Genomic DNA, 12,918 nt, shown 5'->3' on the forward strand with positions numbered 1-12,918 from the left:
AAATTAATATGTTAATTTTTTTGATGAATTACAATTAAAATTTTTTCATTTTGTGATAGACCTAGTTCATGGTCCCAGTTGTATATGATACAGGTGAACACTAATTCATAGCTCAACAACTATCATTTACTCTTTAAAGCGTAAGTGTATATTATTCAATGATGTATCTATGGAAGACTTTTGTCTTAGACTCACTCAGTAGCTATATTTTTGATGGAATAAGGCAGAGACCTGAGCAAAGGTTGGTAACTGCGATTGAGGGAGTGGAGAATTTGGCTCCTTTTCTTCAAGAGCATTTTTTCTTCAACCTCTTGCTTTTCTTCAATGACTTTTTGAAGGGAAAAGTCTTTATTACTAGGAAAATCACTTTTATATTACTCTTTAATTTTATTTTGAGTAATTTTTTTTCTTTTTGTGTATGGTTCTCTAAATTTTAACACATGTATAGATTCCTGTATCTACCACCATAATCAGGACATAAAACAGTTCCATCACCCCCAAAAAAATCCCTTGTGCTATTTCTTTTTGGTCACCTCGTCCCCCTACCCATAACTCCTGACAACCACTAATCTGTTCTCCATCTTTATAATTTTGTCTTTTCGAGGCAGTCATATAAATAGAATCATACAGTGTACTTTTCTAAGATCAAACCAAACAGAATCCCAAGGCTAGCAAATGGCTGATGTCACAAAATCATGCCATTTATAAAAATGCCATTTCTGAAAGTTTTACTATCTTTTCTTGAGTGCACCAAATACTGTTTTTCAATCTAGAAAGTACTAAGAACTCCAAAGACCCCCCCACTCCACCCGCTTTCTTTCAACAGTCTTAATCACAGACAATTGTCAGTATCTGTAAGATCCACATGTTAGCTTTCATCCTATAGGGCTGAGTCTGGGATGTTTTAGTCACGAAAATAGTATTTCTCAGAGCAGGGCCTCTCAAATGTCTCGTTACCATGAGGGGGTAACTTCAAAGCTATCAGTATATAGAAACTTCCCATTGTTCCAACACTTGTAAATATTGTTGTTATAGATCCTTTGCATGGTCTAATCATTGTGACACAAGAAGCTGGGGCCCATAGTCTTTCCCAAATGTTTCTGAGGTTGCGCAGAGGATTCAGCCACTACTTTGTGGGTATAGTCTGCCATCTACAGTCCACAGGTGGTCTTTGCATGCTTGCTTTCATGGTAGTTTCAAAATGAGATTTAAATGCAAATAATGTTTTAGTGTCTCTTGTGAAAGAATGGAATAGTACATCTGGATTTCTTATCCACAATCTGATGATCTGACTCCCTCATTCAGAACATTATACCTAGCTAAAACTCTGTCCAAATTCCCTTAATATTGGGCCAGAATTTGGGTATCACTGATCTGAAGAAAAAAATATTGGGGAGTGAGTTATATCAGTGTAATTGTGGGGTAGCTTACATGGTTTGAGGTTTGTACATTTAGTTTACACACTTAGAGTTTCAATTAAGGTTCCCAGCTATTGGCAAAAAAAAAACTCTTTCCTCGTGCAGACTTAAATTCTGTGGTCAGAAATGCAGAAGGAAAGGTAGAAAAAAAAGTAGATCAAGTCTTTGCAATTTTATTTCTCTTTTCCTCAACAGATTCTTTTATTATCAAGATTCAGGCCTCAACTCAAATGTCACCTTCGAGAGAGGCTTTCTCTGACCAATTGGGTAAAGCGGCTATTCTGCCCTTCTCATCCCCATTACTTTCTAGCCCATTACCCTGATTTTATTTCTTCATATCACTTAGCACTAACTTAAACTAATCTGATTCAGTCATACATCTATATATTTATTGTCTTTATTTCTTCCCCCTCACCACTAGAGCAAGTACCTTTTTCTGTTCACTACCACATCCCCAATGCTTAGAACAGAGCCTGACCCATAATACGTGCTTTAAAAACACTGGTTGAAAAAAAATTAATAGATGCAGTTATTTGGTGACACTGGCCATCTAAAGATTTGGTTTGGTCTGGTTAGAAAAGTCTACACCATGAATGCTCACCTCAAGCGTCTCCGAACTGCGGGGAACTCCTGAAACCATAGCAGTGGACTGGGAAGAGTTTTCTGAGCAGCCCATCCTGGGAGTTTTGGAGAGCACTGTTTTAATTGCTGGAGGAAAATAGCTTTTAAAAGCAAATTTGAGATTGTGATCTGATAAAAAAGAAATGTTAATGTAAGATTCAAAAACTTGGACCCTGATCCCTAGATTTAAGAGGAGCTCTAACAATAATTATCCCCAGAGTTCCAGTTTCAGGTAAGAAGGAGTAAGCATGCTTCACACCTTTTCTCACACTGAATGTAATTACAAACCCTGGACAGAAGGCAAGAACAAGTATTTGAAGACTCTGAAAAGTAAATAACAGCAACCAAATTTTGTAGTAGCATTAATCTAAATCCATACATATCAATCATAACATGAATGTAAACGATCTGAACATACTAATTTTAAAATAGGAATTTTCCCTAAGCTCATCAAGCAGTATACATTTTATATATACAAGTTATATGTAAAAACTTCTTTTATATGTCAGACTTCAATAAAGTGAGATTTTTTAAAAAATGAAATTGTCAAAATGGATTTTTAAAAACCATAACCCAACTCTATGCTATTTACAAGAAACACAACTCAAAGATAATACACTTTGATTAAAAGTGTGGGTGTGTGCCTATAGTGCCAGTTACTTGAGAGGCTGAGGCAGGAGGATCACTTGAGCCCAGGAGTTCGAGGCTGCAGTAGGCTATGACTACTGTACTCCAGCTTGGACAACAGGGCGAAATTCCATCTCTTAAAAATAAATAAATAAGACCGAGGTACGAGGATGTGGTGTTCCAACCCAGCGGGAAAATGCGGACTTTGACTGAAGAGGAGACCCGTGTCATGTTTAAGAAGACTGGGAAATACATCAGGGAGACTCTTCAGCTGCTGGTGTACCAACCCGATGGCACCTACTGTTTCTGGCTGCACAATGACCAGGTGTACTATGTGAGGGAGATTATGAAGCTGGATGCCAATATCTCCGGGGACAAGCTGGCGTCACCGGGGACCTGCTTCAGAAAATTCACTAAGACCCACAAGTTTTGGTTCACGTCAGAGCCCTGAATTACCTTGCACCTTATGCCAACTATAAAGTGTGGATAAAGCCTGGTGCGGAGCAGTCCTTTGTCTTTGGGAACCATGTATTGAAATATGGTCTGGGTCAAATCACCGAAAATACTTCTCAGTACTGGGGAGTGGTGGTGTACTCCATGGCAGACATCCCTTTGGGTTTGGGGGTGGCAGCAAAATCTACACAAGACTGAAGAAAAGTAGACCCCATGGCGATTGTGGTACTTCACCAAGCTGACATTGGAGAATATGCGCGGCATGAAGAGACACTGACTCAAAACGAAGTCATTGCAAGGACAGACAGCTGTGTGGAAGGGCCGAGCTTTGTTTCCTGTGTTCGTGTAGACTCCACCAGCATGTTGAATTTTGTCAACACTATGGCCTCTTCAGGGACATCTTAGTTTACTGTACTCTCTATCACTGACAGATGCAGGCCGGATTCTTATTACATACAGAGATGGCTCAAAAATGGGGTTTCAGATTTTTGTGTTTGTGATGAAATAGAATACTCTGTTTCAAAAAAAATTAAAATAAATAAATAAGAGGATGGGAAATATACACATTCTCATAGGAAAGCAAACATGTCTTCCATATGAAGCAAGTAGTACACTATTCATTTGTGTATTCATTCATCAAATATTTACTGAAAATATACTAGGTTCAAGACATGATGCTCAACATTTTTATGTGACTCATAATCTTAAAAGCCATATTTAAGAGTGAATTATGTTAGTCGGGAGACCAGATGATAGTACCTGAATCAGAGTAGATAGGTAGAAATTGTAAAAATTCACAAATAAAATTAAAAAAACAAAAACACCTACAATCCAATACTTGAGATAGCTTTTGATCTATAAAGGCAAAATTTCCACATGTGCATCAAGATGGTCAGGCAAATTCATTAAGTGGAAATAAAATGGAGAGCGCAAAATCAGTTGAATAAAAGAAATAATTGTATTCTTGATTGAGTTATACATCCTTCTTTTAAATAAGCATGTTTAACAAAATTGAGGCAGCAAATACAGTAATCGGTCCACCACTGTCACATGGAAAATAGTACTATAATTACAAGAGAAGTTAAGACAACGTTAGAATCCTCATTGATGGGGAGTATTATGTGTATCTTCTACTCTATTTTTTGTTAAATAGATATACTTTTCTTTAAAGTAGGTTTTTGTTGTTTTTTTGGTTTTGTTTTTTGTTTGTTTGTTTTGTTTTTTTTTACCATTTCTACCCCTCCCAGTCCAATCCAGTTACCATCATCTGGGCTCCTGACTAACGCACTCTTAACTATGTCTTTTAAGATTATGAGTTACGGCGGGGCGTGGTGGCTCACGCCTGTAATCCTAGCACTTTGGGAGGCGGAGGCGGGCGGATCACGAGGTCAGGAAACCGAGACCATCCTGGCCAACACGGTGAAACACCGTCTCTACTAAAAATACAAAAAAATTAGCCGGGCGTGGTGGCGGGCGCCTGTAGTCCCAGCTTCTCGGGAGGCTGAGGCAGGAGAATGGCCGTGAACCCGGGAGACGACGGAGCTTGCAGTGAGCGGAGATGGAGCTTGCAGTGAGTGGAGATCGCGTCACTGCACTCCAGCCTGACAGACAGAGCGAGACTCCGTCTCAAAAAAAAAAAAAAAAAAAAAAAAAAGATTATGAGTTACTATCTAAAAATGTGAAGAATATTATACCTTAAACTTAGTAAATTTTTAATAAATGTTTGATGAACGAATGCATAAATGAATGACATGATACTTGTTTGATATGAGAGACATGTTTGCTTTTCTGTTGGGACTTAGAGATTCCAGAAACATTAAGTTGGATATTGCTACAGTCCTAGGAGAATAATGGGAAACTCTTTCAAAGCACTTACCATGTGTCAGAGACTGTTCTAAGTGCTTCATAAATATTTACTGCTCTAGTCTTAACAAACGTATTAAAAAGCTTTTATTACTAACCCCAGTTTTAGACAAGGAAACTGAGGCACAAAGGGTTTTAATACCTTGCTTAAATTCTGCTTTTTTTTTTTATTTTTGAGACAGTCTCACTCAGTCGCCCAGGCTGGAATGCGGTGGCGCAATCTCAGCTCACTGCAAGCTCAGCTCACTGCAAGCTCCGCCTCCCAGGTTCATGCCATTCTCCTGCCTCAGCCTCCGGAGTAGCTGGGACTACAGGCACCCGCCAATACACCCGGTTAATTTTTATTTTATTTTATTTTTTGTATTTTTAGTAGAGACGGGGTTTCACCGTGTTCGCCAGGATAGTCTCGATCTCCTGACCTCGTGATCCACCCGTCTCGGCCTCCTAAAGTGCTGGAATTACAGGCGTGAGCCACCGCGCCTGGCCAAATTCTGCTTCTTAAAGAACTAGTAAATGATAGACATGGGATTCAATGTCTTGTAGTCTAGTTCCAAAGTTCCCACTCTAAACTGCTACTGAGTTTATATTCCAGTAGGTCTCTAAGTTGAATGTGCATCAGAATCACATTTAACTTGTTAAAACAGACTTCTGGGCCCTATCCACAGAGACTCTGATTCAGTTGGCCTAGGGTATATGCTGAGATTTTGCTGATCTAACAAGTTCCCAGGTGATGCTGATTCTTTTGGTCCAAGGTGCTGAAGTATACTTGAGAAGAAATCAAATTGCTACTGTGGACATTTCTTCAGTCTAATCCACTCTGACTGAAGATAGAGGTTCCTGATCCTGACTGGATATTACTCAGACTTCATATGCACACTGAGATGTGAGAGCCTAGCATATTTGGGTAAACTAAAGTATGATTCCGTATTCTTTCTCCCTATTATTCGATCTTACAAGGTATTTTCTTCCTTGTGAAAACAAAGTCATGCCAAGATCCTGATCCTTACCCCCAAATAAAATGATACTATTGATATGGTTTGGTTGTGTCCCCACCCAAACCCTCACGTTGAATTGTAATAGACATAAATCTCCATAATCCCCATGTGTCAAGGGAGGGACCAGGTACAGGTAATTGAATTGCGGGGACAGTTTCCTCCATGCTGTTCTCGTGAGAGTGAGTGAGTTCTCATGAGATCTGATGCTTTTATAAGCGTTTGGTAGCTCTTTCTGTGTTCATTCTCCTTCCTGCTGCCTTGTGAAGAAGGTGCCTTGCTTCCCCTTTGCCTTCTGCCATGATTGTAAGTTTCCTGAGGCCTCCCTAGTCATGCTAAACTGTGAATCAATTAAACCTCTTTCCTTTTTAAATTACCCAGTTTTGGGCAGTTCTTTATAGCAGTGTGAAAATGGACTAATACAACTATGAAATGACCACTGAGACTTTCTGTTGATTTGTTACTCACCCATTCAATTTTACCTAAGCTACGCAGCAACTAGAAAATGATACAATTCTGATAAATATTTCTTACTGTTTTATTTTGTTCGAGATCAAAAATTTTGGTACTATAGAAAAGCACAGTGAAATTAAGAAACATTTTTTTGGAATGCCACCACAAAATACTAATTGTGGTAGATTCCAATATAGTGCTTCTCATCAGTTTTTGATTCATGCTTTTTGTAAAAAAAAAAAAAAAAATTGGACAAGTTGCATTAAAGGACCTCAGCAAATAGTGTTTGAAAAGACTCACTGGAGATAAGGGTGAGCTGGCCTGAAGCTTCCCTGTGTTAGACTAAGACCCCTTTACAAATTGAGTCATTCAGGATATGACTGTGCCAAGAGGCCTATTTCTAGAAGACACTGATCAACAAAAGCCCAAGCTTCCTTAATGTGACATTATTAATTTGCTGCTTGTTAAGGAGATAAGAATTATGCTGATCGTAACTAGTTATGCTTTCAGCCATGAAAAATTTCTCCTCTGCTCAGTGCTCAGATTATCGTCATTAGTCTGATCAAAAATTTTGGAGATATGCAGGTTCATACTAAGATGTGTCTAGTGCCTGGATTGTTTTATTAACATAAGCACCCAAAGTGGGCTCTTGCTTTACCTAATTTAGCTATCTATAGTGATTAACTTTATCATCAAAATTCCATTTTGTGCAGTGACAACTAGAAAGTACTGTACAAATTCTTCTGACATGCTGGTCAATATCAGCTTTGAACTATAAACCAGAACACTGCTCATGGCAGCATGAAGGTTACAAAGCAGTGAATCTTTTCCTTTCTAAATAGGCTGCTTTATAAAGAGAATAATTGTACTGAGCAGATAGCAATGTAGGACAGAGAAGGAAGAGAAGAGGGTCATCAGTCTAGGAAGTGAAGAAAGGCTGGGAGAAAGACAATTATCAACTTTACTTATTTATTTATTTTTATGAATTTTGGTTTTAAACCTTTACTATCGGAGAATTAACCAATTCTCATTCAGGCTACTTAAGACTTTCTGATGCCAGAAAAGTGTGGAATAGGGAGAAAACACCTCCTTCTTTTGTTTAGAAATAGAAATGTCGTATTGGTTTGTTTTCTTTGTTCTTTTTATCAGCAGAGCCAGTGTGCCGCTATTGTTTGATGGCCTAACGAAAATGAAATCAAGGCTTTCACTGAACAGTCTGCCAAATGTTGAATCGACAGCCCAGCTTCTGCAACAGCTTGCTTTAATGACCCTAGACAGCTTCTATTTGAATCATATACTGGGTCACAAGGAGGAAACAGGGATAACAGAAAGCAGGATGGGACAGAAACTAAATTAGCGCTTTGAAGGCTATTTGGACTGCTGTCAAATCAGTTCCTCAGGGAAGCAGAATTATTTATTAGCTTCCTACTACATGCGTTTTGTAGTTATTTCATGTGTTATGGTAAAAATTGATGTTTTGTAAAAACTCCATCCTTCTAATACAACAGAGTATATTTAACTAGTCTAAACAAATCCTTTTATGATCTTCATAATTTATCTGGGAATTTTGATTTATTGATTCTTAAAACTGTGATGACCCTATCTTACCAGTGCAGTCAAAGTTTTTATGCAAATCAGATAAGCAGCTTCTCTTCAGAGGCTTGAATCTCCGGTATTACATGGTTCACTCTGGCCCCTCAATAGGCAGAACTGAAATTTACCACTCACAGTCTGAGTTGCTAGAGACCTGAGTGAGATCTCAGGACTATGAGTTAACGGGAATGATCTGTAATAATGATTGTGGTATTCCTAGCTGGCCACTGGTGAACCAAGCAGAGGCAATCAGACTTTCTTTTGGACAGCCAACTCACTACCTCATTCCACCTGCTTTGTTGTACTGGATTCACCATTTCCAGGAAACCTTCAGTGGAAGAAATATTCAAGAGCATATCCTGAAGGAGAGCAACAAGGAATATTTGGTTCCCCTTCTCAATGAGAACCACTCTAATAATCTAACATTGTGTAATCAAATTGCCACTGAAGTCAGCAGACTCTTAAGAACGACATTAATTGGGTTGTTGTTTTAATAAATGTTGGCTGAGAGATGGCCTGACTATGTAGAAAGCTTCTTTACCTGTTGATGGCTGAATGCCTTTGGTCATTTTCTATACAAAAGTCCCCTTGAGTAAAGTTGGGTAGGGTGATAAAAGTGAGGCAAAACAAAAGAAAAAAAATTAAAGCTGAAGGGGAAAATAAAAACAGGTATATTAAACATTTTTGGAGATAAAACTAGAAATCCCTGCCCATATTTTGTATAGGTCATCATCACTGCTAACAGCCCAGCTAGTAATAAATCCACCTGCTCCCTTCTTAAAACATTGAGAGAGTTAGGTTTTTGAGCTAGGTTTTTCCATTGTTGAGCAAGGTTTTTCCTTTTCTTAAAACATCTTTTAACAAATGGAAGAGGAAGCACGTGAGTTAAGGGGTAAAGCTAAGGGAAACAAAGGAAAGAGCCAATGGCTTCCAAGACCTGATTTCTTAATCCACCTGCTGTCATGTAGAGTTGGACCTTGTGTTCATGTCAACTGGTTATGTAATAAATTAAACACCAAGATATAATCGTTTTACTTAAAAAAAAAAAAAAAAGATGAAAATCCCCTCTTTAATCTACCAACTTCAATGCTACACAGTTTAATTTCAGTTGATTTTAGATTATTTTGCAGTTTTACTTCCCCTTTGTCATTTATTTGCTTTCACTAGAAATAGACTATTCTCTTTCCATTTCTTTTACTCCTAATTTAGCCTACAGATGGGCTAGAACTGAGGAAGACTGCAGATGTGGGCAGGTCATATTTTCTGTTATTTAAAATTTTGTACTCATAGACATGATGTTTTTGAGGAGACAGTTTATCTGTAGGACAGATTTTAATAAAAAGATAATACAGTATTATAAAATTATATTTCTAAGAATGAAACACAAGTTGTAAGCCATGTTATTCTGAGAAAATGCTCTATGAACAAAGTGTGAAAGAGTTGCACTGTCTTTCCTTCATTTGAAAATCTCTAATATAAGTGTTTAGTAGAATGATAACCAGAAGTGACTCCTGAATGACTAAGGAAAGAGGAAGTCATGGCCACTAGAGTGTATGTACTAAATGAAATGTAGTGATTTGCAGCATGGACTTTGAAATCCAAAAGACCTGGTTTGAAAAGCACTACTGCTTTCTAGTGATATGAGGTGTGGAAAACTCACAAACCTCTCTAAAGTCTCCGTAAAATGGGGATAATAACAGTGTCTTCCTGTGTGTTATGAAAATAAAATGAGGTGATGCATTAAAGTCCTTAATACAGTGCCCAGCACAAATTAGCTGTTCAATAAATGATATATATGAGATAGGATAATATATGACATATGACATTTCTTTAAAAATTGGCCCTAAATTAACCAGAACTTTGGATTAACTAGGATATCTTTTCCTTGGTTGTATGAAATAGTATAGAAAACCTTACTAAGAAATAGTGTATTTTCTTGGAAAGTGTTCAATAAAAAGAATTTTCCACTTTCACTTGTTTTAGAGCTAAGGCACTGTGAAACCATTGTCTATTTGAATTTCTCACTGTGTGTCAAGGACATTTTTGCTAAACCTGGGTTTATGTTTTAGAATCAGTTTGGTTGCTGACATATATTTAAATTAAAAAACAAATGCTATTTCATTTTCATATTTGAAAACAATCTTAAATTATATGTTTAACATGTATAAATACAGAAATATCTTATGGCAAACATAGTTTTCTAATAGTTACATATTGTTATAGTCTGAGTGTCTGCAACCCCAAAAAATTTGTATGTTGAAATCCTACCCTGCAAGGTGATGGTATTGGGAGGTAGGGCCTTTGGGAAGATTAATGCCTTTGTAAAAGAGGCCTGAGAGAGATCCCTTACCCACTCCATGATGTGAGGACGCTGCCACACACCACCTACCAACCAGAAAGAGAGTTCACACCAAACACCAAATCTGCTAGCACCTTGGACTTCCCAGCCTCCAGAACTGGAAGAAATACATTCTGGGCTTTATTATTATTATTATTATTATTATTATTATTATTATTGAGACAGGGTCTCACTCTGTCACTCAGACTGGAGTGCAGTGGCACAGTCACAGCCCACTGCAGTGTCAATATCCCAGACTCAGGTGATCCTCCTATCTCAGCTTCCTGAGTAGCTGGAACCACAGGTTGTTTTTTTTTCCATGCCCAGATTTTTTTTTTTTGGTAGAGACAGGGTCTCACTATGTTGCCCAGGCTGGTCTCAAACTCCTTGACTCAAGTGATCTACCTGCCTCACCTCCCAAAGTGTTGGACTATAGGCGTAAGCCACCGCACCCAATCGCCCAGCAAATTCTGTTGCTTGTAAGTTGCAAGTTTATGGTATTTTGTTACAACAGCCCAAATGAACTAACACATGGTTGTCCAGTAATCAATATTTACACACTGACACATAGGTTAAAGAAATCCATATTAAAGAAAGTATACACCTTCTCTGATTATGCAGAAAAAAAAAAGGATAAGAAGGTAATTACATTTAATGATCTGGTATATTTTTAAAGAGTTCCTTAATCCAATCTACTCATATAATTTTTGAAAGACTGCTTTCAGATCATAAAGGGGAAGCTGATATAACTAAGTCTATAAATAAGACTACATGTTGGAAAATCCTGAGAGTGGAAATGATAATGAATCTCAGGAAAAATATAACAACATTTCTAAATAACTATTAACATACACATTTTTTCTCCAGTGGAAATTCTCACTATTTATCACCTTTGTAATCCCCCTATCTGTGACCTCCATATGTACATATCTTTTCCTCTACCCACTGATAGTAATAACAACCACTACACAGTTTATGTTCTAGTCACAACATAAAATCTTAAAATTCCCAGAGGAAGGACCAAAAGAAGATCTCAGTCAGTTTATTCCATGTACTCACAGAGTATCATTTCACTTATAAATAAAAACAGCAGTCAGTTATTGCTCTTAGAGAATGCTGGGCCATGGAACCAAGTGGATTTGGGTTCAAATTCTAACTCTGGCACTTACTTGACTATGAGGCTTTGGACAAATCCCATTAGCTCTCTGAACTTTGCGGAGTATCTTCAACTGTGCAGATGGGGTTAGCAACAGGTAACAACAGGCTGTTCTAACAGAGCAGGGTGCGTGGTAAACTTTCAATGTCCAGCAAAGCCCTCTCTTATAACGCTCTTTTGATCTCTCAGGGCTATCTTCAATTCCTGTTTTCATTATAGTTATATAAAGCCTCTCGTTTCATATTTTCACAGATTTTTTTTTTAATCTCTCCAATTCAGAGCTGGCTAGAGGTCCTCAATTCTATACTCATGAAATTAGTGAAGGAAACACAAAGTTCTAATTTCTCCACCATGATTATTATTTTGATGCTTTTAATAAAAACATTAATTAGCAAATCCTTTTCAAGTTTATTTCATCTTGATGGTCCTTGCTTTGCTGGTGCCCTAAATGCTTACTTAATACAGTGCTGCTCCAAATATTGCATTATCTGGTTCTAGAATTACAGAGGAAGAAAACAAAGGGTATATAAGGAAGTGAGAAAGTTAACACTTATGGAGAATCAGTGGTGCTTACTAAACGATCCATAAACGTTCTTTTCCTTCTGCCTTTCATTCTTGGTTTTTACAATCTGGGGAAGTATTCACTCCCTATTATTAGATAAATAATTGGTACATTTAGACTGTCTCTCCCTTATCCCATTTTTTAGAGTTTATGAGTTTTATTTTTCTATTATATATATTTATAATATTAAATAATATTGGTTCATCAATATTAGATAGCATAGCATCTCTTCATTCTTATATAATATCAAAACAACTGTTGTTGACATGTATTATTACCTTCATCTCATTGATAAAGAAATTGAGGCTCAAAAGTGAAGTGGCTAATAAAGTAGAACTGGGATTTGACCATTTGTAAGGTAGAGCAAAGAGAGAAAAAAATATGTTCCCTAGTAAGTAAATACATTGTCAGAAGACAGTTATAAACAAGAAAAAAAGTAATACCTTACTCGCTGTAACTAAACCTCTGTTTCTTTCTAGTATAGTACAGTATTTTCTTTTTGTTCTACTTTAAACATTTATTATTTAGGTAGTATTTAGAGATTCCAGTATGTGCTGTACTCTGGTGAAGAGATTCAAAGGAATACCAAACAAAATCACACTTTGTTCTGTAAAGCTCATTAATGTGGCTATTTTTATTGGTAGCCTCTTACTATATTTTGCTGAAATAGTAATACTCTATTAATTTCTTTTTATTTGCATGAATAACACAGTGACACTCAATAGCCCAGCCCTTAGAAAATATAACATCATTGAGTAATGAATTCAGAAATGAGGCAGATGCCCAGAGACAAGCAGCTCTAGCCATCACAACTATGCTCTGGGCACAAAAAAAAAAAAACC

General features: G+C 37.2%; 1 pseudogene; it reads left to right on the plus strand.

The window, feature by feature from the left end:
• The first annotated feature begins 2,781 nt into the window (after positions 1-2,781).
• Positions 2,782-3,524, plus strand: LOC719195 (60S ribosome subunit biogenesis protein NIP7 homolog pseudogene; annotated as a pseudogene).
• Positions 3,525-12,918: the final 9,394 nt, after the last annotated feature.

The sequence above is a fragment of the Macaca mulatta genome, chromosome 2 (genome assembly GCF_049350105.2).
Source record: "Macaca mulatta isolate MMU2019108-1 chromosome 2, T2T-MMU8v2.0, whole genome shotgun sequence".
NCBI classification, from domain to species: Eukaryota; Metazoa; Chordata; class Mammalia; order Primates; family Cercopithecidae; genus Macaca; species Macaca mulatta.